At 40.7% G+C, this 27106-nt stretch overlaps 1 protein-coding gene across 1 annotated transcript in view; it reads left to right on the top strand.

Annotated features, from left to right (window-relative positions):
- Positions 1 to 953: 953 nt before the first annotated feature.
- Positions 954 to 27106, top strand: part of POU1F1 (POU class 1 homeobox 1) — a 73695-nt gene continuing 47542 nt past the window's right edge. The window contains exon 1 of the mRNA XM_080376578.1: positions 954 to 25540. The gene's annotated coding sequence lies outside the window, so the exon portion shown is untranslated. The remainder of the gene's footprint in view (positions 25541 to 27106) is intronic.

Raw genomic sequence — 27106 nt, 5'->3', positions numbered from 1 at the left:
ATAATTGGACTCTGATGCTTTAAACAAATAATTACGATGGCTGCTGCAGCATCCATCAATGCAAAAAAAGCACTGTTGTTGTCAGTAATGCGACTAAAAACCCAGGCAGTGGCATGTCTTGCCTATATGCCCTACAGCTGATGAACATCCACTGGTCTTGGTTAAGTAACCCCATGAATTCCATTAGGTAATACCCGCTGGAGAGTGAAGCAAGCAGGATCTAGCTCTAGGTTCTGTACCTTGGGCTTTTGCCAATACCATTTAATTGAAAGGAAGGCTTAGATAAAATTATAGCCTTTCGAATGCCAATGTGTGCTTGCAGCTTTGTTAACCCACTTTTTTTGAATCTCAATGAAGCATTCTTGCACAAATAAAATAAACTATTATAAAATAAATGATGCACAAGTTGTATTTTATGAAACTAAATAAGGGATAACAAATTGGACTGGGTTACTGGCCATATATGGCTTTGAAGAACCAGAAAGAAGTAGTAGTGCGTCTGAGAGAGTGTGCTAATAGCCTTGCCACAAACAGCATGAAGAGAGAGGGGAGACTGCAGATAAACCAGCAAAACTTGTCTACATAATCAATGTTCTTGAATATTCTTGTTTTCAAAAGTCTTCTGTTTTTGGAAGGACTAAAATGGAACATGATAACTTAATATTAAGACAAATCCTGTTCATCTTTTATTTGTCAGAATTTTTCTCGAACAAGTGACAGCTTTGGTAGTAGTAAGAATCCAGTTATGGGACAGATCCTTTATGGTATATTATTTGCATGGATATTAGCTCATTCCTAGTCACTTGAAATACATTCTCAGCTATTCCATTCCTTGATAAGTAGAACACCCTAACTGAAATGACTTGATATGGCATAAAGAAAAGAAAGGTAGAGAAAAAAAAAAGGGGGGGGGGGGGGGGGGGGGGAATGTAGGGAAATATGGAACACAGATTTCATTCTTCCTTCCATTAATTTTTGATCTTGGGAGATTTATCTTGAACAGATAAATGCTTTCTTGCAGATTTGGTGTAGCCATTGAAGCACTTGATATGAATCCTACCCTCTGCTGAGCTGTGTTAGGGGGCTGTATGCGCATGCAAGTCCTTGACAGCTCAGGTTTGGTGGGGTAGTTCAGATCACAGTGATCTGGGTGAACCCATCTCGTTCTGGATGAAGTGGTGTGGAGTTGCTTTGTAATCCCTTGGCACAGATTACCAGTGGGGTCTTTAAAAAGGATTGTGAGCAGTAACTTTTAAATTGCTGCAGTTGCCTTTAAAACAATCTCTCCAGAGCTTTAAACATTCCCTTAAAGCATCATTTTAACTGGGTCACTTACAGTTTCTCCTCTTCTTCCTAACTCCCCAGCCACCTCTCACCCTTTTTTTTTCTTTTTAACCCTTTGGCATTATAGGAGCCAATCCAGGTTTGTAAAAATTATATTTCCTTGTATATCGTATAGCCTGGTACAGCACTTGCCTGGTACCAACCTAGTGTGTTGGCACCAAGACACAGCATGCAGCCATGCTTGTGAAGATGGGCTTTCTAGCCTGCATTTCTTGCTTAATTTAATCAAAGGTAAATTTAATGTGCACCATACCTTTTACTGTCTGTATCTACAAGAAGAGAACAGTGGAGGGCTTTGCAGAGATTGGATAAGAGTCTTTGCAGATGGTAACATAAATTGTACAAATACATTATTCAATATTAACAAAACTGAAATTGCTGTATATATTGTATTTTCAGTCCATCATGTTTTATGTCAATACAAACAAAAAAGCCTCCATCCCTCCATTTGAGTAGTAAATCAAAGAAAAAAAGTAAGTAGATGTGGCAGATATAATAAGTTCATTAATTTTATCAGCACAGATCAAAGATTGTAGGCCTGAGGTTTTAAAAACTCCAGTGAAGGCTTTGTCATGTACAAGGGAACTCTAGAAATCATGTTCAATGGATGGAAACAGAATTTGGCCAGTATTAAAGAAAAGAAATATGCAGGCCTTGGGCAGAAGGAAAATCTACCTTTAAGTAGAGGCAAAAGGTTTTGTTCTTAATGATCTTTTTAATGAGGTTCTTCAATGATCCTCAAGAGTATTGGCAATTAATTGAGTCACACAAAAATGTGCAGTTGGTTCATGTCCTAATTGCAGCTCATAAATTAAAGAAATACTGCAGGGTGAGTTGCGTAGTTATGTTATTCAACAATTTCAGCACATTGGACAAACTGGCTGAACTTCAGGTCCTTGAGAACAATGTTTTTAGCTATATAAAGCCAGTTTGACTCTACCTAAGTATATGAATGTTAGAGAACCCTTGAAGTAGATCTACAATGTGTAGAATAATTGCTTAATGGAGAATGTAGTGTACTTCATAGAGTCACAGCATGGTCAGGACTAGAAGGAACCTCTGGTGATCATCTAGTCCAACCCCCTGCTAAAACAGGGGCACCTAAAGCAAGTTGCACAGCATTGCATCCAGGTGGGTTTTGAATGTCTCCAGAGAAGGAGACCCCACAGCCTCCCTGGGCAGCCTGTGCCAGGGTCTGTCACCCTCAGGGTAAAGATGTTCTTCCTCATGTTCAGATGGAGCTTCCTGGGCTGCAGTCTGTGCCCGTTGCCCCTTGGCCTGTCGCTGGGCACCACTGAGAAGAGCCTGGCCCCAGCCTCCTGACACTCGCCCTTGAGATGTTTGTGGACATTGGTAAGATCCCCCTCAGCCTTCTCTGCCCCAGGCTGAACAGCCCCAGCTCCCCCAGCCTTTCCTCATAAGGGAGACGGGCCCGTCCCCTCATCACCTCGGTAGCCCCCGCTGGCCCCTCTCCAGCAGCTCCCTGTCTCTCTCGGCCTGGGCAGCCCAGAACCAGACACAGCACTCAACCCCCAGCCCGTGCTGGTGCCTGGGGCTGTTCCTCCCCAGGGGCAGGACCCTGCGCTGGCCTGGGCTGAACTCCATGAGGTTCCTCTCCGCCCGACGCCCCGGCCTGCCCAGGTCTCCCTGAATGGCAGCGCAGCCTCTGGGGTATCAGCCGCTCCTCCCAGTCTGTCCCACCAGCAAAGGTGCTGAGGGTGCCCTCTGCCCCTCCGTCCAGGTCGCCGGTGAGTAAGTGGAACAGGACTGGAGCCAGCACTGGCCCTGGGGAACCCCGCGAGCTACAGGCCTCCAGCTGGGCTCTGCGCCGCCGGTCACAGCCCCCTCAGCTCTGCCGTTCAGCCCGTTCTCAGCCCCCCTCACTGTCCCCTCAGCCCACCCACACTGCCTGGGCTGGCCTCTGGGGATGTCATGGGAGACGCTGTGAAGGGCCTTGCTGAGGCCGAGGCAGACAGCACCCACCGCTCGCCCCTCATCTACCCAGCCAGTCGCTCCATCACACAAGGCTATCGGGTTGGTCAGGCAGCGTTTGCCCTTGGTGAACCCATGCTTACCGCTCCTGATCACCTTCCTTTCTTCCACGTGCTTTGAGATGACCTCCAGGATGAGCTGTTCCCTCAGCTTTCCAGGGGTGGAGGTGAGGTTGACAGGCCAGTAGTTTTCTCCTGTGTCGTCCTCCTTGCCCTTTTTGAGGACTGCAGTGACAGTGGCTTTCCTCCAGTCCTCAGGCACCTCTCCTGTCCTCCACGACCTTCTAAACATGATGGAGAGTGGCTTGACAATGTCATCTGCCATCTCCCTCAGCACTGGGGGGTGCATCCCACTGGGGTCCATGGATTTGTGGGTGTCAAGTTTTCTTACGTGATCGTCCTCAGCCAAGGGAAAGCCTTCCCTTCTCAGGGCTTCCTCTCTTGCCCGCAGGGTCTGGCATTCTTGAGGTCTTACCAGTAAAGGCCCCTGAGCCTTAGCCGTAAGGAGCGAAGCAAAGGCTGCATTCAGTAACTCTGCCTTCTCTGTGTCCTTGGTTAAGAGGGCACCCAGCTCATTCAGCAGTGGACCCACATATTCCCTAAATCATAGACTTGTATTAATTGGTAATGAGGGAAATTGTTTTTTTATTAATTATTTTTGTGAAAGTCATTGGTACCTTGTACGGCACAGCTGAGGTACTGCATGGTGTGTGGCTTATTTGAACACTTGGAGGAAGGCTGGACAGATAAAGTCTGGGAAACTTCATATGGAAAATGCTTTTAGGTAGCTCTTTTTTTTTAATTTTTGGAGCAACCAAATATATTGGCCTTTCCTCGCTCTAAAACTGTTTTGTTCCTGAACATGATCAAATAGAACCAAGAAATTCTTAATCTGAATAATTTTGGGGATTGACATTTGTTTGATAACAATATCTCTAAAGAGATACAGTTTTTTCTGAACAAAATCAAATATAACTGTTAGCTTTCATAAACTGTTTATTGCTTCTTCTTTTGTACAGGTTTAAGCCCACAGATTTGATGGTAAATTACTGCATTGTTCTCACCTACATGCTTTTGTAACCCTTGGGGCATTTAAGAAACTGTTCCGTTGGTCCTTTCCATATAAGCAGTAAGTACGAGCTAAGAGTCCCAAACACCTTCACTTCTTATAGAGTGTGTAGATGGAGTTAAATACTGAGCAGGAAGGTGTTAGGTATTTATTTTATGACAGTTTCTTTTGCAGAGTTCACAGAAAGCAACTAGAGATATGCTGATGCTGAAGTTAACATGGGTTTATTGGTAGATGAATACATCCTGACCCAATTATCTGAAGATTACTGCCAATGATACCAACCAGAGTGTTTTTAGTTCTGAAAGAGCTGCTGCTTTGCAACTCTGATCCAAAGTTCAGAGATGTTTTTATCTCCTTTTACCTCTGTCCTACTTCAGTGCTGGTTGACTGCTGAAGTGCTAAAAGGTGGCTGGGAGAACTTACAGGGTATTAGGAGTATCTCCTTTAAGTATTTGGAGAAAAAAGCCTCTAAAATTTTGATCATTGACTTATTTTTATATTGAAACTTTTATAGTTTCTTCTGAACAAGAAAGCTTCAGGCACAACGAAATGTCTTTTGTTTCTTGTACGCTGTAACAGGTGTCCCTTTCCCACACACTTGCTCCTGCCCTCCAAAAGTTTGCAAAGTCTAACCACCTCCCTAACAGGGGTATGCAGCATTGCAGGTGTGATTGAAAGGAGAACAAGATTAATTTATTGAATGTGCACTTTTCGATTTTAAAGGATTTGTTGATAGTAATGTGTATCTAGGAGCAAAATACCTAACACCAAGTAAAATGGGACGGCGGAGGAATAATTCAACTTCATCCAACTGACCATCAATAAAGTCCTCTTCTCTATATTCTTGTTTAGAGTGCTTAGTGGCAGGCTCTCATATCTTGAATTGTTACAAGTTGCATGAAACTTTTTGTATTAGTTGGCAAATTTATTGGAGAAGAGCTCTGTAGACACTGAGTTTAGATTTTCAATGAATAGTTGAGACCCAGGAAAAGGAGAGGGAGAAAGGGATGTTGCAAATTTATTAAGAAGAAAAGAAGGTATTTTCCCCTATATGTTATGATTAGTTTAATATTCGTTTACTATTCCCTTCCCCCACCCCGAATCTTCTTATTTGCTGTTCACACTGGAAGACTTTTATTTAATGATGACTACTGCTATCTGAAAAATAGTGCAGTGACTTCCTTATCATGGCCTGTTCAAACTCTGTTTTGGAAACTTCCCCTGAAATTTACTGGCTACAAACATGGCTGAGATGAAGTACTCCTATCTCATCTTACAGATAAGGGCCCGAAAGAGAGAAAGATTACATCAAAAGTGCTTCTAAATTTGGGTGCCTGCTTCAAGATGCCTTTTTGAGCGATATTACCACTAAATAACACACTTTGTGCTCACAACATAGCTGTTATTGACTTTCAGTACCCTGAAATGAGAATTTGATTTCAGACTGAGCAATAATGAAAAATAATACTCTCGCAAACAAGTCTGTTCTTATTGCCCTGAGTTCCCAGTCCTGGTCTTTCCTGCTGAGTTAGAATCCTAATTTTAACTCTAAAATTTGGACATTTATGTCTGAACTAGTAGCACGGAGCTCCTTTGTGTAGTCAAAAGAAAGAAATAGATGACTAGAATTCAACTGGTCTCCCACAGATGGCATCTAAAATATAACAATAAAATTGCATTCTAGCACCTGCCCCTGAAAGAAGGGCAAGTAATCCACAGATGGACATCTAGAGCTAGGTGAAATTAACCCCACCTTCTGTGTCTCACCCAGCTGGTTCCTTATGCAGCCACCTGTGCTATGCTTTGTCTCCTTGGCTAGCCAGAGCTGGCTTTGTGACACCAACATGTCTTCAGTTCCTTTCCTCCATCTGTCTGCTTTGACATCCCTCCTGCCCTTTGAAGTAAGCCATCCTCTTTTTCCACGCCTTGTGGGAGCTTAGGAGTGTCAGGCTCGTCATGGACATAAGATGGTATTCGTGTTCCTATACCTCTTTTCAAACCTGTGAAGGTTATAGGGAAAACCCTGCTCATCCCTTGCAGTTCTGCTTGCTGCACTGCAGGATAGCAATGGGGGTAGAAAGGTCAGGCTTCAGCTTCCCCGGGGAGCTGGAGCTTGGCTAATGCTGTTGATGGTCTTTGAAAACGAGTTGTTTTTTTCATGCTGTCTGCTGACTATATATGTGACCTCAGACTTTTGAAAGCCATTTAACTTGCCAAATTTGAACAGATAAAATTATGTGTTTCCAACATCAGGGGCACACTCCTTTCTTCTACCCATCCTTCAGTTGGCTTTAAAGGAGACACGAGTGTTTTTAAATTAGAGAATATTTTTTCCTTCCTAAAAGAACTGGAACTATATTCTTCTGATATTCTTCCTGAATTGGCTGACTCTCTTAAAAAACAACTGCCACCCCTCCCAAGGAGGGAAAAAACCCAACCACCATACCCAAAGAAACTCTTACCACAAAAATTCAACTTCAGGCAGCAGTATGATACAGATAACACCAGCACCAATGATTTGAGGCATTGGTTATAAAAGAAAGAGAAGAAATAGCCTTACAGAATCTTATGATAAGGTAAAATAAGATATCCCTATAGATTTGTGTTGGTTTTTTTTTCATTTATACTTATGTATTAATGTTGTAGTTCAAGGCTGGAATGGCTTTCAGCTAACATTCTCATCAGGAGAAAAGCTTAGGCTTTAGATCTCACAAAATTTCTTATTAATTTAGGTTATGTGTATCAAATAGTTTTAATTGGGAAAGAAGGCTTCACCAGAAGATCAAGTTTTATGACTCAGTAAGGGATAGTGAGAAATACTAAAGTTCAGAGCCCTCTTCTGTAAGCAGATTTGAACTGTTTTCCATCTCCAAAGAAAATTCCCTAAGGCTTTTTATGTGAGATACTGTGGTATTGGTTGTTCTGACAGTTTTGATTTAAACTACTTCACTTTCTCAGAACTTAGCATTCTTGTCCATTCAGCATGCATACTGAGGGCAGAGAGGAAGCTCCTACTGCCTACCACTGTATTTTTTGCTTCATTTTGTTTCAGGTGGCTAAAAAAGAAATGCTTTGATCCAAGTCGGGCGAAAACATATATTAACAAAAATGTAGTGCCAATTGAAGACATCTGTAGTATTAAGTAATATGAAGATAGTGGAAATGCATCTTCTATTATTTCTTTAGAAGGCTGGAATGTTAAATGTTCTCCTGCAAACTTGTATGCTGGGAAGTCCCTTTTTATCTTAAGAATATGATATTTTTTTAATAATCCTGAATACAGATACATTTCTATAAGTAAATTGAACTGTGATAAATGCCTAACTATCACCTTTTGAGGGTAACAATTAACCTTTGTGAGGCATTTAATACGATGCGTTTGCAAAACAATTATCTGTATTAAAAACTTTTGTTAAATCTTTTAATACCAACTGCCCCCTACAAATTTTCATTGGCATTAAAATTATTGGACATCATTTGTTCAAAGAAAGTTAATCAATTCTACTGTTTAATAAGAAATTAAAATATAGCCCAGAGGAATCTTTGGTACTTCTTGTGCCAACTTTTTGAAGTTTCATTTCTGTGGTTTATTTGCCAGAATTAAAATAATGTTTGCTTTTTTCATGCATTTACACAAGAATATCCTTTTCCAAACAGCAAATTGCTTCAATAGGACTTCTTTACAAATGTATCTGTTTGGGAATGGCTTTTTTTCTTTTTCCTTTACATTCATTCCCTCTTTAAAGGGTAAGTGTTCCAAGGCCCCACATAATCACTTGCAAAGTGAGAATTATCTTTTGCTGGTACATCGTTAGCTTTATAATGAATATGTATGATAGTATTTATTCAATAACATATGCCAGTTCTGCATATTTCTATAGTAATCTTGGCATATTACATTTCAGAAGCATCTTTAGTTAGTGACAGTAAAGTATCTTATACTTACATTCTCCTGCCAATGACTGATTTATAAGAATAAAGATTAACTAGTAATTATTCCTGTTTTGGGATATCTTTTTTCATTTGTGTACTGCTGCATGTGTTTGTATTGCTCAGCTGTCATACCTCTGGGACAAAAGACAATTTAAATTTATTTGTAAATGAGCAAAGAAAAAAGCCACCCAACCGATCAAAGATGTTTCATCAACCAGGGGCTTCAAGACGAGGAGGTTCTCTGCAAATTGCACATCAAAGGTACATGCTGTGGAACAGTAGGTTGAACAGTTTCTAATAAACTGTTCGTTCAGCAGGAGATGAAGGTGTAGAAGTATGGAGCGAGACAATGATCCTTTAGGCCTGAGTGGAAAGACATTCCATCATGGTCACATGCCTGGAAAATAGTAGCTCTCTTGGTCAATTCTGCAGACCTGAAACCCTTACTCAGAAGCTGGAGCTCTGCCCCTGAGCCTCAGCTGATCCTACAGATTCTGAGGTATATGTTCCTATTACTCTGTAGCGTAATACGAGCAGAAGGTATAAATTTTGTTTCCTGCAGCCTATAATATTTCTGACTTGAAGAGCACAGCATGCTACTTGAAAGTCTTGACTTCTAATAATGACTGTACTTTCACTTTATGCTGGATAATAGACATCTTGCAGTAATTTTCTTATGATGATACTTTATTAAAATACTATGAAAACAGTCTACAGCAAGGATCGTTATCCTGAAGTGTTTCTTAAATTTTGCTTAGGTCAATAAAATAACTTAGGCTATTACTGATCAGCAACTGCTTGTGTGAACCTGGTGGAAATTCTCTCCTTTTAGCAATGGAGTAACAGAAAAGAAATTCAGCTTCTTCCTGTCAAGTGAAGGGGAATTAGACCTTTTTGTTCATATGTTTCTTCTAATCCAAAAATGTCAGGATGGTGGAAGAAAAAATGTGAATTTAGTGTTTTGATGCAAACTGGAAAAGCTTTGCAAGACCAGAGGATGCATGTACGTGAGAAACCTTTCCTGTGACATCCATCAGCTAATTCTAGTTGGAGTAATTGTACCTTTCCCTAGGAGTGACGAAGACCACAGAGTAGAGCATGTGCTTTGCCTTATTCAGGTGTTGCATCCATGCATCTGAATGTATGTACTGGGGGGGGTGTTTGAAGCTAAGAGGTCTGGGAAGGAGCAGGAGTGGGGCTGCTCTGTGAGAGGCCACGCAGGGAGTGGAGGTGACCCTAGTGCTTGTTGTGGTGCCTCACTGATGGGCCCCACAGTGTCTGAGGGGGACAGACAGAGCTGGGTGTTGCTGATGGGACACATTGATAACTCTGGTATGGCAAGGAGATGAACAAAGATCAGGGACCACCCAGAGGGTTCAACAGCAGGAAGTGGAGGAAGATCCAAGGACAAGGCTGCAGTATGCACCTGAGGTTTGTTCAGGAGACAGGACTGGAGATACCTATGATGTTGCTGAGGTGGAGACTAATGGCCCCTGGCAAGGCTGAAATGGGATCTTTGGGTCCATGGTCAGGGTCAGGGAAGGCTGCAGCAGGGCCAGTAAGACCCATCAGTGCCCTCAGTGGCCTGATGCTGGATTTCTTCTCCCTGGAGAAGAAAGGATTTAGAGAGGTTGTAATTGCTGCTTCAAGTACCTGAGGGATGTCAGAGAGAAGATGATGTCAGGCTTCTCTTGGCAGTGCACAAGGGGAGGACAAAGGGGCAACAAATTGTGAACAGGAAAAATCCAATGGAAAATAAGAGGAGAACTGGGGGCGAAGTCACTGTGAGAGAGGTCTAATACTGCAGCAGGTGCCCAGGGTGCCTGTTGAATCTCCATTCCTGGATGTACTAAAAAACGTGACTGGATAAAGCTCTGAGCAGCTCTGTGTGACTTTGAAGCTAGCCCTGCTTTGAGCAGAAGGTTGGACTGGATGATGTCCAGAGATCTTCCCATCTGAATGATCTGTGGTTCTAACAAAGGGGAAATCTCATCTCAAATATCCAATGTGGTTGGGTTCCCTGGTATGGGGGCAGAGGGTATATAAATCAGCCTGTTCTTCCATTAAAAGTTTAAGGGGAGAAAGGAAAGACAGAAGAGTTAAGAAAGGTCCCATTTTGTCCTGATGGGAAGCAAAACCATGCTTGAAACCAAGCTTACAGATTCAGAAAACTGTTACTGTACCTCAGCAGCCAGCGAAACTGCTCTTGTTTCCATCTACCAAAAGCAAGTAGCCTTCTGCCTCACCTTGTCAGTGATCAGTGCCATTCAGTACAGCAGTTTGAACAAAGACCTTGCTTAGGTCTTCAGTTTTAACTCATTTTTCAATGTCCCTATTCAGCCATCATCTTCAGTACTGGTTATTCTATTTCTTCCCAAATCCCTTAGCAAAAACTCAAAGAAAATAATCCTGCTCGGTATGGCTCATTGCCACCCGTCGTTATCCCCAGGATTAATAGCATTTGTGATAACTGCAATAAATTGGACCATTTCTTGTTACCATGGCAGCCAAATTGAAAGTAGCAATTTTTTTCCCCTAGGTTGGCCGCAGATACTGTTGCAGGTAGAAGATATAAACTAATATTGGTTTATAATTTTCACCTGTGTTATACTAAAATATCCTTTCCTAAATTTCTCATTCTCCGTGGTAAATACCTATGGTGAAAGAGTTTCTCATTAAAGAATAACTGGAGACAGAAGAACTCCCTATTTGACCGTATCTGTGATTAAATGAATCTGACATTTTGTCTTGAATGATGGTGAATTTCAAATACTACAGTTAAGAACTCTTATAAAGCTTATAATTGGAAATTGCCAAACAAAACTTCCTTCCTTATACTTCTGTTAAAAAAGAAGGAAAAAACATCAGATTATTATGCTCTAAATAAAAAAAAAAAAAGAAAAAAAAGAAAAAAAAAGAAAACCAGAATTCCAAACTTAAAGCTGTATTTTCTGTTCTCTGTGGACAAAAAAAAATAAATAAATCTGAAAAGATTTAAAATAAATCCTGCAGATTCTTGTCTGTTGTATTCAGTCTCTAGCCTGCTGTCACAATTTGCACTGAAGCCTCTTAGCTCATGCTGCAGTAATCATGTTCAAGTGTTCAGAGACCCTAAAAGAGTTGGACCCTAAAAAAAAGTTGGAGAAACCCTTTCTCCAACTAAACATGCCAAGTGCTTTCCTTAACCCTTTTTATTTCCATTGAATTCTTATCTGCTTATAAAGAGATGTTTGTAAAGTAGTCTGTTGGAAGTATAACAGAAGGCATAGTAAAAAAATAACAAAATCGTATGGTAATAACTGGATAATTAAGGTAATTTTTAATAACTTAGGCAAAGAGTCTGATCTCAAATAAGGGCTCCAAGTTTGGAAACACTGAGAATCTAGATATTCACATGATATTACTTAAATGTGTTACCAATACAATATACTTGGTAATTGTATTTGCTAAAGAAATAACATCAATGCCAGCAGTGAGACGGCAATGATTTCATGCACGTCTGGGGAAACGAGTCTGTGAATTCACTACAGCATAGCTTGTCTGCAGCTCTGAGTTCCTTCCTCTTGTGTAAGCAGCGTGTCCCATGGGGAGCTGTGGCAGTAGATACAACGTGTTGATACAACGCTTAACCAGATATGAAATGGAAACCTCAAACTTTTACTCTTGGGTATGTTCCAAACGTCATATTTCATGATGGCGGCTGTTCTATAGAAGGGAGTTCCTAAAAGTCCATTGTTTAGAAGAAATGTTTCAGTGCTGTACAGACATTCAGCATTAGTAAAGCCAAAACTCTTTAGGAGTCTAGGGTATTTCATACTTCAGAATGAGATCATTTTGATGGGGAATGTACGCCTTAGGTGGATCCTCGTGGTCACTGTGTGCATCCCTGCCAACATCTCTGTGTGAGGCAGCAGTGCACTTTTGATGTGGATCTTCTGGTCTTCCCTGTCCTGCTGCACTTTGGTTCACACTGAACTGCGTTCCTTTTGGATGAATTTGAATTGGAAGATCTGCTCCTGAACCGCATCTAATGCACTGCGTACGCTAATGTGTACAGAAATATCACGATAGGGAGCCTCACCTCCCCCCCATGCCCCAGCACACACAGAGATGATGGGCCAGAGATGATGGGCACTGATAGAAAGCCCTTGGGATTATCAAGGATTTGACAAATGCCAGGTCATCCTTTGCACCATATTGAGAGTCAGTCAGCAACTGCACTCAGCTGTTTTCTGCTCTCCTCTCAGTTTCTTGCTGGCCTCCACACACATTATGGGTCATTTTGGCTTCCTCAGAAATGCAGTGGGTTTTTTTTGTTGTTGTTGTTCGTGCTATTTTGCTGACACATTTCTGTTTGGCCTTGGGGGTTCCTTTGCCACAGTAATTTTTCACCAAAGTCTAAAGCCACGTGCCTTCTCAGCATACGTGTCCTCTGAGGGAGGCAGGTAGCAGCTTGAACTGTGATGTGGTTATCGATGTCTGTCATGAGGGTGCCGAGGCACAGTCCCACTCTGAAAATTTGCCTTTACAACAGAATCAACTGCTTGCTGTTTAGTATATGATATTTTCTACAATGAAAGAGGTGTAAATATAAAAACATATTGCCTTGGACAACCCTGTCTACTGCTTCACATTTGGTGTTTTCCTAGTCTACAGTAATGACATGGTTATCAATTAACCTGGATATGTGTGTTTGACTCCATGTATATTAAGCTCCATCATATACACACACATACACAAATATATATTGTTTTGCTCCCTTCTTCCTCCAAAAAGATTGTTTCAAAGTCTCATTATTCAGGTCAATGGGAAATATATCTTAATTTCTGATCTAAACTTGATCTCACCAAATATGTGCCTCTGCCTCTTGTCCTAGTCCTCTGCTGGGGGCAGTGCTACTCTTTCCCTGTTGTATTTGCTGGCTGGAGCCTATCCTCTCCGTCTTATGTTGGCTGGTCAGAGAATCATTGCTGTGGAAAGGCATCTCTGGAGATCACCTGGCCCAGCTCTCTGCTCAAAGCAGGGTCAACTAGCACAAGTTACTCAGGCCATGACCGCTCAGATTGTAAACACCCTCTTTCACAGCACCTTCACTGGGTGAGTCAGGCCCTGTTCGGTCAGTTAGTAGGCTTGGGTCCTTTTCCTCCATTGTATTCAGACAATAAAATCCCATTTTAGGTTTGACGTGTTCTTCAGTGCCTGCGTGTATGTATTTGAGTATCTGTAGCACTCAGTTCCGCCATGGGTTTCTTCCTCTAATCCAGCCTTATAGTGGTGTTCCTCCTGACACAATTCTTCTTCCTGAGGAGAAATCAAGAAGATTCTGTTTCTTGGACGAGAACAAGGGGTGAGTATGGTGGTGGGAGTGGACAGAAAGGGAGCTGAGAAACAGGTGTGGAAGAGGCAGGACAGGAGATGCCTGTGGGTAATATATTAAATGTGGCTTGTATTTCTATGATGGATTCTTAATGGTCCGCCTGCTCGTTAGAGTTATGCACCTCTGATCAATGTATGATGGCAGATCTCTGGTGTTATCAATGCTGCCTACGTCTATGTGTAATCCTAAATGCTTTTTGTCTGTGCTGAAGAACTGGTGTAAATAAGTGGCGTCCTGCACCTGGCTGCCTGGCCCAGGGTAACTGCATTAGTGGCCTTCCTCATACCTGATGGCTTGTTTTCCAGTGCTGCTCTAATCATAAACATAAACAGCGGTGTAAGGATTCGTGCTTGCGTGAGCTCTGCTGTAGTCATTGCAGTGATGTTTTCCTGTCGTCACAACTGTTTTGAAAAACCTTTTCCTTGGTTTTCAGTCAGATTCACCTGACTATATTTGTACATGATTATTATATCTTCCTCTTTCATCATGTATGCTTTAGTATTATATTGCTGGAGCTCAGGATGTTTAGGTTTGTTTGAAAAGACAACAACAACAACAACAACAAAAAGCTGATTGATAGAGTAAAAAACCCCACCTTCTTGCCCCATGCCTACCCCATAATACTATGTAAAAATCTTTGTTCTTGCCAGACCTTTGGTCTTGAATTCACTGTTTTCCCCTCTAGCTCTCTTCATCGGTGTTCTTGGGTATTGTTTCCCCCTCCTTCTTTCATACTGCTTTTTTGAACATTTCTCTTTTGTGTGTTTGTGTGGGGATGCTGCGGAACACTCAAGTAGTTTAAGATCCTCTGGGAGCTTTTTAACATCAAGAATGCTCCCCTTCCAAGGCTCAGCTGAAATGTTCCTTATACAACTGTATTTTTTTCCCTGGTTGTCTTGCAGATGCTGTCCAGTAGATGTATGATCTCCTGCCTGCTGCAATGCAAATTTACTTTCCTGCTTGTTGTTAAATATTTTTTCGAAAAGGGCTACAGTTTTTAGGGTAGAGAGAGACTGCTTTATTTTGAATAGGCTTTGCGTTAAGTGTCTTAATAGGTTTGGCATTCCTTTGTTTAAGTCAGAGAAATGCCTCTGCAGTGGGTTTGGATGGCAAATCTTGCCTGGAAACTGTTGCTAAGTAAAACTTGTTTTTGTTGCTGAATGATTTTGGCTGGAGCATCTATTGGTAAGAAAATGCAGAGCAGAATTATAGGTGTGGAGGCAAGCAAGCTAGGAATGGCAGGCTGGGAGTTGTATGGATGTGTGTGAAGAACGACTTGTATTTATGGAGCAAGCTGCAGGCTAACTACATCATGAAACTACCTTGGTTCATTATTGATGTTTGTTTGTTGTTGTTTTTTTGTGGTTTTTTTTTAAGGGGGGAGCTCCACTGATTTTTTTGCAGTTTTTGCTGTTTACCTGACTTTGTGGGGTGTGGATTTTGTTGCTGGTTTTGGTTTGTTTTTCAGTAATCCTTCCCTACCAACTATCTTAGTCAAGCTCAAGTTTCTTTGCTTGTCAAAGAAAACATCCTGATAATTTGACAGGCAAGTGACAGCCACAGGTGTCTGTGGATTTGTGAATACGAAGCAGAACTTAAAACTATACATTAGGCATAAATAACTGTCATGTCATATTACAAGGCAGAAGAATAATAAGTGTATCTGGCATAAAAGCATGATACAAAGATATATCATCTGCAGGTGATTCTGTCAGCTAATGAGAGCAAGACAGCATGGGGTGAATACAGAAGCGTTTGTTAAAAGGCCAGCTCTGAAAAAGGCTCTACCTGACCGCCAAGGGCAGAAAATCACAGCAACAGCTCAAAGTAGCAGGGAACAAGCGCGCTACAGGTGACTTACTGCAGAGGGTCAGCTTTAAAAGAGCTTCTGAGGTGACTGCCTTCACAGTACTCAATGCTGGAACTTTCTCATCTGTAAACTTTGTTATATGGAAAGTGAATCTAATTAGCTTTCCTGTCCAGTGCATGGCTGCTCTGCTTGCTTAACTTATCCTGAAGACTTCCAGGTGAGAAAGAATGGAACTGCCTTCCCTCAAGAGGCAGCGGCAACTTGGGTGTAAGGAGTTCACGCAAACTCTTGAACTCCCAAGGAGTCTTTCCTGAGCATTTCTTCTCCTCCTTCCCTGTGCTAGCTTCACAGTGGTTACAGCAGGTCTGGGACTGTGGTAGCCCACTTCAGGATGGGAAAGGGAGGAAATATTCAGGATGGATTGCAAAGTCATCCTGGTCCCCTTTGCTCAGAATGAGGGAAAGCAGAGTCTGTCTTCCTACCCTGCCATAGTCGGACAACCTGTAACTTTGTCTTTTCCCAACAAACCTTCATCTTTACAGCTGTTTCATCGATATTTGGAGATTGAGTTCCATTGATATCAAGGATTCTGTCCAGTGGAAATGTATGAGCCTGATGGTATTGTCCTGTTTGTCTTTCAACTTATGAAGGTGTTAATTCAGCTATCTGAAGACCAGTTTTCTTCAGAATTACTGGGGTTTAATGTCATCTTTTGTCTGAGATGGGTCATTCTTTCTCAGACTTGTGAGCAGACTAAGTCATTAGGACTTTGGGTGAAAATGGAAGTGATCAGGATTTAGACCATGCAGAAGCATCAGGACTGTGCTGACATTTTTCTTCATGATAGTAAAGATCAAAATTACATTATATGGTAGTCTCCTTCTGAGCAAACATGATTCCACAATATGCAATATTTTCATCTACGAAAGAAGGTAATTCAATGTTTATAACTTTTTGGTCTTTTGGGGATCCTTAAAAGAAAATCTTTTTCACTCAGGATGGTAGAAATATTTAAGTAGTCCCTGTGTGACTGAAGGTTGCAGGTTTTATCTGTCTATTTCTCTCCAAAATAGATCATTAGTGTGGTGCTGTTTATTTTATGTAGGAGGACAACTGACTTGAACAGGGAGAACATTTTTCACTGGCCTGGTGCTCTGCAAGGCCTTTGAATAAGAGAGAGATGTGTTCGCACATCACAGTGTTATTCTTCTGCACACTAACATCAGTGGGAGAGGTTGCTGCCTTGTTCCAATGATTTCTTAAAAACAGATGACAGCTCCTTGTGTTGTCTGTATATATCTTTTGGCTTTTAAACATCTTTTGGAAGTTGGCTTGTAAACTTTTTGATATATCTCAGCTTACCCATTGCCAACCTTTGGACTTTCATGTATCTGCTGGCACAGTTTTAAATTGTATTTCTTACATCTGACAGAGGAAAAAAATCTTGTTAAAACAGCATTTATGTGTCCTATATGCAGGCTGTGCAGACCAATGCAGTCACATTTCTAAGACGTGAAGGAAATATTCAACCCATAGATTTGGCTTTTAAGATGTGGATACGAACAGACAGAACAGCCAGTTGTTTGTTTGGGGTTTTTTCCTAGCAAAACTAAAGCTTCAAAAGCAGAGTCCTCTGTGTATGTGATTAAGTGAATGAAGCTTCTCCTGTGTGACCCATAGAAATAAACCAGTCTCTTGGTCTTCTAGGGATGCAACACAGTGCTAACCAGTCCATCCTTTTTAATTCTGCTGCCCATTCTTCATCTGCTGCAGTGATCCCTCAGACACATCACATGTTTGCAGTCCTTTCTCTTTCATAGCCTTCTGGAATGTCATATGGCCCTACTGAATTACCAGAGAAACAGGCTTTTCAGTGCAGGCAACTCTGTCCTTGCTTATAAGCATATTTCACATGGAGGGCAATACCTCAACTCTACAGATAGCAGAAGACAGCACAAGAATAAAAGGCACAGGAGTACGGCATGTCTCACAAAACTATCTGTGAGTACATGGCTCAGCAACTTTTCTTATGAGACCAAAAAACCCCTAGCTATAGCATGTAGCAGCCTTTCAACCTGCACAGCATCTTTTTTTTCCTCCTCCTCAGTCTTCCCCTCCCCCACCTCAGCACACGGTATGTTGTATTTCACACTTGCGAGGGAGAAGATGCTCAGCAAAGTCTCACGTTCCTTCTATTCAGAGTACTTAATTCCTGAGCAATGTTCTTTAGAATATTCTTATTAAAATAGAATTATTAAAGTGCAGAGATGTATGAACATAGCCAATTTAGCATCTTAGCCAGAGTGCATGTTTTAAAGCCTCTGTGTAGAAAAAAACTGAAACCAAGAAGTTGACAGAGCTGTTGTGATCTACAGTACAAAGCAGTAAGAATAATTCTTACCACGTGTGTGCAAGAGAATAATGTTTAGATGTCATTCAGCCTACTTAAGATGTTTGACATATTATTTGAAGCAAAAAACATCCCTAGCCAAGCAGTTAAATAATAGTTTCACAATGTATTTTATAAAGAGCCTACTGTTAATGACATACTGGATTGTGACTTTTTTTTTTTTTCAGAGATAGCAACCCTAATGCAAGAGATCCCAAAGCACTTAATAAGCTAAGTTTATAACACTAAAAAACATTTTATCATTCAGAAGACTTTGCAGTAAATAAGGCAAGGGAAGAAATGTGAGAAGGCCAAAATTTTGAGTACCTGCTTCATGCACAACTGATTTCTGTCCTGTGCACTGCCAAGAGGAGAGAACTTGTGCAAAACCAGAGTGTGTTTAACTGAAGGTGGTGCAGTAATACCCACAGTCAAGCTTGCATGGCATCTTCTTACATTCTAGCTTTTCATGACTTGCATCTCTGGGTTTGTGCCCATAACAAACTTTTAATGTTATTGTGATTGTGGGGGTTTTTTTCCTCCCCCGAGTGGAAGTGGAAGGCTCTGGAAAGCACCAGCTCTCTATTTTACCTTACAATAAACAGAATATGTGTCTTGACCAGTCACACAACTCCTGGTGGTCCAGCCGGGTGGGTAACTGCATCAGGCCTGGCTCCTGGTGCCTGTTGGTGCCTTTGCTCTGTGCATCACCTCTAACAGACCTCAACCACCTGCCAAGGGCCAGCACCACCAGCAGCAGTTCAGCGTTTTCACTTGTTCACGCTTAAGTGACGTTACGTTTTCTTACCTCTTTCTCTGCTGAAATGTGTGACATGGCATTAAAAATGAGTTGATTCAGATTGATCCTAATTTGGTGGATTTCGTTCCAGTGATACACCCACTTAAGATATTGACCAAATATTAGCACCACACAATTTTGTTCTAGTGCTGATGGCGGAAGCATATTTCAGCTGCAGGGTATTAGTGAGATTGTTAATTGATATTTGTGTTTAATAAACTCACCAATAGTAGTGCATTAAAGGATAAATATGCATTAGAGATGGTGGGAAAAAAAAAATTGGATGCCTGTGGAATAATTAATTTAGCAGAAATTATTGTTGGCAAGGCCATAAGCTAGCAAGGCCAACAGTGTCTTTTTCAAGAATTTGAGTTGTCCTGGAAACGTGGAGGTTTTGTTTTCAGTAGTCTGTATTGTATCTACATGACGTAGATTGCTTGAGAAATCCAAAGTTAATGTGTAGGGCTTTATATAACATTGCAAAATAAACTTTCAGTATGATTTTGCCTTTTATTCTCAAGAAAACTGAGGCTAAAAAAAAATGTTATCAATCTGAGAAAATTATTTACGTGGTGCCTGTTTTAATTCCTGCCTGTGTAGTGACAAGAAACATGGAACACATGAATCATTTATTGCTAGAATCTGGGTTGATTGGTGATTATTTCAGAATTGAAGCAGGGCAGGGGGTAGTTGTAGGAGGGTTTTTGTGCCTTTTTTTTTACTTTTCTGAATACACAAATAAATGGTTAGCTTGTATGCTTGAATTTCAGCCAAAAAAAAATCAGCCTGAGTAGATACCAATTCTGAATTTTATAATCGAATATGTAATTCATAATTTTCACTGTTGGTGGTTTGCAACATAAATAGAAGGAGTAATTAAATCAAAATAGGAGTAATTGGAATGTTGTGCAGCTTATCAAGGAGCCCACACGTAAAGGTTTTTTTTTTTTTCTTATTGCAAAATAGGGTTTTGAAATGTTTGTAGAAACCTGTATTTTGAAAGGTTTATGTTTGCTTAGTAAACGAACAGAAGTAGACCAAGAAATATTCTAAGATAAATGGTCTGCATTCCTTTGATTGTGCGTTGCTGTCTTAGGCATGCTTTAATTTTGTAAATCAAGGTATATAAAGACACAGGGGAGATTTTTCTGACAATTTTAGGCAGAAATTCTGTATGAGCTTTGACTTCTTGTATCACACTATGAAATGACCCACACCAATCAACTATTAATAGAATACATATTTTTATAGAGAATCTGAACCTACATTCCAAGAGGGACAGTTTGGCTTTAAACAGTATCTGCCCGTTGCTAGATGGGTAGATCTGTTCTATTCTCCTCTGCTGTGTGGGAACTGTAGCGTTGGGGGATCTGGACTTTCATTTGGTCCAGTGAATCATGCTCTTTAGGCAAACTTCCTCTCCCAAATTCAGTGGGATAAAATTCTGTCTCCTAGCTCTACCAAAAATAACCAACAGCAAAAAAATATTTCCTAATGTTCATTTGGGTTTGCCATGGAACAGAAAAATAACTGTTCATAATTCTGCACCAGTAGCAAATGATTGGGCAACTTTCTATTTTGTTACATTGCACTTAATGCTCAGAAGGAAATCAGTGTGTTTCTAGTAACAAGAAGTGTGGAGAGGAGATCTATAAGAGATATACATTACCCATATGCATATGCGTGAGTTCATATACCCAGCAAAATATGGATTCACTGGCTAATAATTACTAAGAATATTGGTAAATTAAAGCAGTGTGTTAATCCCTTGTAGACGTTTATATTAGCAGCTTTCTTTAGGATTACATCTAATATTCCCACCTTTGATTTAGCTAAACAGTGAGTAGCTGAATACAATTGCACCATGGAAGCAGGGCAGGAAGCAGTAACATGGATGACCTTGCTAATGTAATGAACAGAAAGGTTATGAGACAGTCCCTGCCTGCTGGTGGTGTTATTTACGGTAACATCCAGAGAGACAGCAGCTGTGATTTATGCCGCCTTTTACAGACCTACAATCTAGGTATGTAGTTAAGGAAAATGTTAGCAGACATAAAAGCAGCATGTTCAGTTCATTACTTCTCTGAATCCACTGCTATCTAAGTATAATTGATTTTGAAGTCTTCAGCCAACTTCATTTCTCATTTCCACATGCAAAGTACTTTTAGTTTCACTTCTTCCCTCTAAGGAAATACCCTCCTTGCTTAAGGACCAGGTTGTCATTTTACCAGTCAAATGGGAATCTGTAGATGACTTCCCATCCGGCCTTTGTCATGACACCTGACCTTTACTTGGTGAAATCTCAGTGAGCTAATGAACGTTATGGTCTCCTCCTTACAGCAATGAATTTGCTCTTTCTCAGCTTCTGCCAATCTCCATTTTGTCCGTAGAGCTGGTAGATGTCCCGATGACCATAGAAAGAATTGAGACAATGATATTGTTGCTACCTGACCTGTCAATCTTTTTTGCATCTATAGAACCTGGCAGGAGTTTAAAAAGAGTAATTCCTAGTTGGTTTTGACTGCTTCCAGTATAATCCGAAAGGCTCAGATTAGTAGGTGTTTGTCTTAAGAGCTCTGATGTATAAAGTCAACAACAATTCTGGCCTGCCACTGCTGACACCGAGTCACAAACAGCTTGCCAGCGAAATCCTTTGCCCAGCCTTATTAAAATGTCTCGAGGGGGCTAGGAAGGTGGTGGTGGGGGGTTATTTCTATTGACGGCTGTGTTAAGGAGAACATGTACTGCCATTTCAAGGTATAGCAACCCTGCTTCAGTGCAGGCTCTAAGACCACAGGCTATTAACAGCAGATAAAGGAAAAAAAGTCTGGTTTCACATGCCTCCATCCTAGCACCTGTCACTTTTATGCTATACAATGAACCAAAGACAGCCTCAGCTTATCTAGACATAAAAAGTTCATTGGAAATGGAAAACCGCCATGTGTTTGGCTCCTAGGAGACAAGTAAAATAGTGTAGGACATGTCTACAAAAAGTAATAGCTACAATCTGGACAAAGGCGTTTCTGTCCAGGCACCTGAATATTAATAGCCTGGAAAGCCGGTATCATTCTTCATGTATTGAGTAATATAATCACTTTGCTATATTTGATGCGGTTTGGATTCCAGGTTTCAGTAGGGCATGATGGTACCTTTTTTGATGTGCCATGCGTTACATAAAAGTGAGAAACAGAGGCTTTGGCAAGTGCATTTGCAAAAGACAGGATAGAGCATTTTTGGACTAGAAAAGGAAAGTGGTTAGTATGCCTTATTGAAGCAGTTGAAATTTATGAGAGGGTTATCAACTATTTTTTTCCCATTGAGTGTCATGGAGATAAGGCTTCACAGTATCTGAAAGGCAGTAGTCTTCAGTGCAAAAGAGTAAGTACTCTTTGAGAAAGCATCTCATACTATTCAGTGCTGCAGGACAAAGTGAAACATGATTTTGGTGTGGGTGTTGTGTTTGGGTTTGTGGGGGTTTTCTGTTGGTTTTGTTGTTGGGTTCTGTTTTGTTTTGTTTTTTTTTTTAATGGGAACACTTACGTACTTTTTCTTGCTGGCAGCAAGGTATCATCATAAGACAGTGTGTGTAGGTACAGAATTGTATGCCACCAGATATAAAAACTGCTCTTCTCCAAAAGGGACTTCTCTTTCCTAGATGGATGTACAGTTTTTCATCATTGACCATATTGCTTATGCTTGGAATGATGTTCTTTGTGTGAGTGCAGGATATCAAGCCAAATAACTAGTGCTATGGGAATTAGAGGCTAGTAGGTACCTTCTCCGCCATGACAGGATGAAATGTCTAAACAAGGCTTTGAAAAGTGAGTCTCTTGAAAGGCTGGGTAACAATGTTAACAGTAAAAAACAATCAAACATCTTGCAAAGACATTTGACGTTTCTAGTAAATAACTCCACAAACCAGAAAGTTTGATTTGTTGCACTTCATGTACTTTTAAATTCTGTATTCCTTCATGATTCAGTATAGCTGACTCAACAAAAATCCATTCTTGTTATAAAGTACAAATAGAAGTGTGTTTTATTATATTTTTGTGTTTGGCATTTTGAGCTACATTTAATTTTGGGGGGAAACACGATGTGTAAATTCTGATCCATTAGAGAGAAGGAACCTGTACTTGTAAATCAAAGACTATGATTAATAGCAGGTATTTTTCCTCTTGAGTGGCAGGCACACTTAGGCATCAGGGAAACACAGTTTTCATCTTGGGGAATTGCACCTGTACTTGGAGCGTGGCACTTCTGTTCAGCAGTGGACAGGTCTAGAAATAAAGATGCTCTAAATTCAAAGATGTCTTTACCATGAGCCAAAATTGTAGAAGCAAAACATAACACATAAGTAATTCCTATTTATTCACCCAAAAAGCCTAGAAATGCGATGAGAATGGCTTTAACAGAGAATTAAATGAAAGTCCAGTCCTTGAAACTGCTACCACCACTCCTACGCCATGCTCATGTGACAAAAATGGTGTTAGATAATGGTGCTCTCTTCCTGAAATGTTACTTTAAAATAGCTAAAGAACCATCCTGGGCTGCTGGGGTCACCCCACTGACGGGAAGCCCTTGGGCTGGCCTCCTGTCTCCCTGGAAGCTGAGGGAGGAGTAAGGGCAGAGAGGCAAGGGCTAAGGGCTGCCCTGTCTAAATGGGGTTTAGTAGCTTCTTGGCCAGAATCCCTCAAAGGGAGAGGGAAGCCAACAAGAGTTAACCTCATCAAGACAGCGGTGGAAGACTGTCTTGCATACTACCTCTATCTAAGAGAATGAAAAACTGTACTTTAGCAATCTGCAGTTCCAAGATTCTGAATAGACAAGTTCATTGTATTTATTACATTTATTTATTTATTTATTATTTCATCCTACACAGAAGAATATGATTGCAGGCAGATACCTGTCGCTGAATCTGGTCATAATTTCAGTTGTTGGTATTAAATCAGGATTCATTCTAAGGCTTTACAGTAGTTTTCCTTTATTTAAAGAGAATGACAAGTTATTTTGCAGGCTTATTTTCTGACATCAGCTGTTACAAACTTCTGTGCAAGATGATTTCTGCATATAGAGGATGTCCTGCTAGGACGTGACCTGGCAAAAGGCAACAGCTAATATAGTGCTAAACAAACTTAACAGTCAGCATGCCCAGAGCCTGGCACTTCAAAAGCTGCAAGTGTGCTCAACATTACAGTGTCTTCTATCTGATATACCCATTTCTACAAAATAAAGGCACTCCCCACTCCTAAAACCCACACCTCATTTTTTTTCTTTTACAAAGATGATGAATTTTAGAAAGCAAAGAAAATACATCAGATGTAAATCAAATGTAAGTCACCACTGAATAAAAATACCCCACAACTTCAAGAATTATCCACCTAGTGTTTTCTATTCATCTTCCCCAAATGTATATATCTATATATTTGGATGGTATTCATTCAAATGTAAATCACTGCAGTATTGAATTTGAATATTCAGGTAAATTAATTTGCATAACAGTAAAGATGGTAAGTCTGTAGAAAACAGAAAGTGTAGGCAGACTTGTAGACCCGCAGGCTTGTAAAATGGAAATTTGCCATATTGAAGTTAACAGCTCCCTTGAAAGGAGCTTAAGAACAAGTGAAGTGCTAGAACAGTGCTTTCATGAACATAATGAACATAGAAGTCAAGGTAAATTAATATTAAAGTAGCGCTGATCCTCCAAGCAAGGTGCAGTTGATTTTTCAGAGGCAGGCTGCTGTGTCAGGAAGTCAGCTGCTCCGTCACGTTGCCATGGAGGAAGGACATGGACGGAGTACAGTGGCAAAACCCCAGTTCCATTGACTTCCAGTGGTGTGAAACTATAACAACTTTGAAACGCCATGCTGAGTGGGGGTGGGTCGTATGCAGCTCTTCCACGCGCTGCCATCTCTTTCTGGTGCTGAGCAGAGGTCTGGACAAGGAAACCAGCAGCAGCAGAGCTCCTAAGAGGCAAATAACAAGGTACTTTGAAGCCTCCTCCTCTTACAGGGGACCTGCTGCTGGGCTTGTAGCTTCATCTTCTCCATACAGACCTAGAGGATCTGCAGCATTTCAAAGTCCAGCCTTATGACACCCTGTGAAAATGCTTCTTCCATGAACACAGAGGTTTTTTAAACTACTGTTTCAATCTTTCTGATGTTTTTGAACATAAAACCTGAAGTTTGTCTCATATGATTTAATTACATAGTTCAGGATATAGCTAATCCTCTGTTTTCAGTATCCTCTCTTCTGCTACTTTGTAACTAACAGGAGAAAAAAAATAAAAATAATTTTGACAGTTAAAGTACCCTTAGTTTTTTATGTAACAGATTTTGATTTCCAGAATGTAAAGACCAGATGCTCCTGATCGGTATCTTTTGAGTTCTGTGTGTTGGGGGAGAGGAGGAGGAGGAGGAGGAGGAGGAGGAGGAGGAGGGGGGGGGGTGCTTTGGCGTTTTCCTAAAAACATTTCCAGAGTTCATCCCATGTCAGGTTTCCCTGCTCCTGCAGGTTTCAGTACCACTGAAGGGTCCCATCCATGAGTTACCTCCTGCTGTTTTCCCCTGTGTTTGCCATATGTTGTTTGCTTATCAACAGTAATTAAATATAAATGATGAAAATAAGCTAGGAATAGGCAAACGTCTTACTAGAAATCAATGATGAAATTAATTTTTTTTCTTTTTTTCTTTTTTTTTTTTTTCATGGAAACAACACCTTGCTTCAAATGGCTCTTCATCCAGGGATCTTGAAGTTCAAGTACAAATGCCTCCTCTCAGAGATGGAGCAACTGAAGGACAGATGGATGGCCAGAATCCCTTCCACAGAGTATGAGAAATGTTCTAAAAACCATTAGTCGCTAATTCACGTGTCCCCCTGCTAAAGGCACTGGATGGTGCTTCAGAACATGAAACTTTTGGAGGGGTATGGAATGTGCAAACATAGATAGTAAATCTTCTGCTTTTCCCCTTGGATATACTTCTTCCATGTTCTGGAAGGATCTCTGACTGCCTTTGGGATGGCCTGCAAACTTGCTTTACTCTTCTGGGTCTCTGCTGAGAGTATCACTGAAAATGCCAGCACTAATTGCGAAGGGGTTTTGTTTGTGATCTGGATACCTGCCCGTTAGGAAATTAATTGGAACAACTTGGTCTTTTAGGGATTAACTGAGGGAGAAAAACAATCTGTTTGTTTCAGTCAATGCTTAATTCATATTTTTGCATTGTGCAAGAATAAATTTTCTAAAGCCCAGATTCTGAATTCACAGAAAATAACGCTTGTGGGTTTCAATGGCAGTTTTGCAAGAGCAAAGGCTATGTTTCTGCATATCACAAACAGGGAAACGTGAGTAACACAAAATTTAAGAGAAGGTTTCTTCTAGAAGGTTTCCCTTACTGTTTTCCTGGAGATAAAATAGTTTGTCTGAGACTTGACAGACCTGAAGTTGGAGGGCCTACAAGACCTCCTTTAACGGCAACATTATGTCTTGTAATTTATGCTTGATTTTGTGGCAGTTTTGTGTTTGTTTTGTTTTATTTTTTTAAATATAGACACTAGCTTACCCTGTAAAAAACACCTGTTTTTGTAGTATTGCCACAATATTTGCTTTCAACTAAGAAAACGTTAAGCAGAAGTTTGAATATTCTCTTATCTTTTTGTGTCCCTGGTTTTGCTTTTTTCTTTGCTTTTATGGATTAGAATGTGTATTTGAAGCAGGGGCTGATTTAGCAAGCATTTCACAGGTCACCTTCTGTTGTTTTATGAGCCGCCAGCGGTCCATGAACTACGAGCTGAAAAACAATTTAACTTATTGGGCTGGAGCCCTCTCCCTGTTTTACCATGCAGAGCAGCAGGACAAAATTTTGGCCTGATGTTCAAAACTAGAGAGGAATAGAGGGCCAGATTTGGCTGACTATACCTGCTCGTGTGCCATGAGTTCTCATTTCTTGGCTAGTGGGTAATGGCCAGCTCATTCCCTGCACAACCAGAGGATTTGCTGCCATGGCTGAGGTGCCCTGTGCATAGGCTGAGGTGCCTACTGGAAGGTACATGAACCGTTCCATATGTCCTTGTGACTGTCTCCCTGTGTCTTAAGGAGCCTTTGATCCATAAGTAGTGAGCGTCTTTTTTTATCATTAAGTTCCTGATTCACAGACCTGGTTATTTGTTTGTTAAGAGTATTCATTTTCTTTCTCTCTTTCTTTAAAGCATTCTAGATACTGATGCGGCTCCCTGGAATTTTAATTATTTTCTTCATGAGCTGGCCACTTTGCTAATGTTCTTAGGGTTTGAGGTACTTGGAAATAAGAAAATGTTCTTAGGGTTTGAGGTACTTGGAGTCCCTGGTATTGTTACTACAATATGCACCTTTATTCTACTACTTTTCAAAAGGTA

Source organism: Falco punctatus (assembly GCF_963210335.1).
Source record: "Falco punctatus genome assembly, chromosome: 2".
In the NCBI taxonomy this organism is placed as follows: domain Eukaryota; kingdom Metazoa; phylum Chordata; class Aves; order Falconiformes; family Falconidae; genus Falco; species Falco punctatus.
The sequence above is the reverse complement of the archived record's forward strand: the minus strand, read 5'-3'. Positions and strand labels throughout refer to the sequence as shown.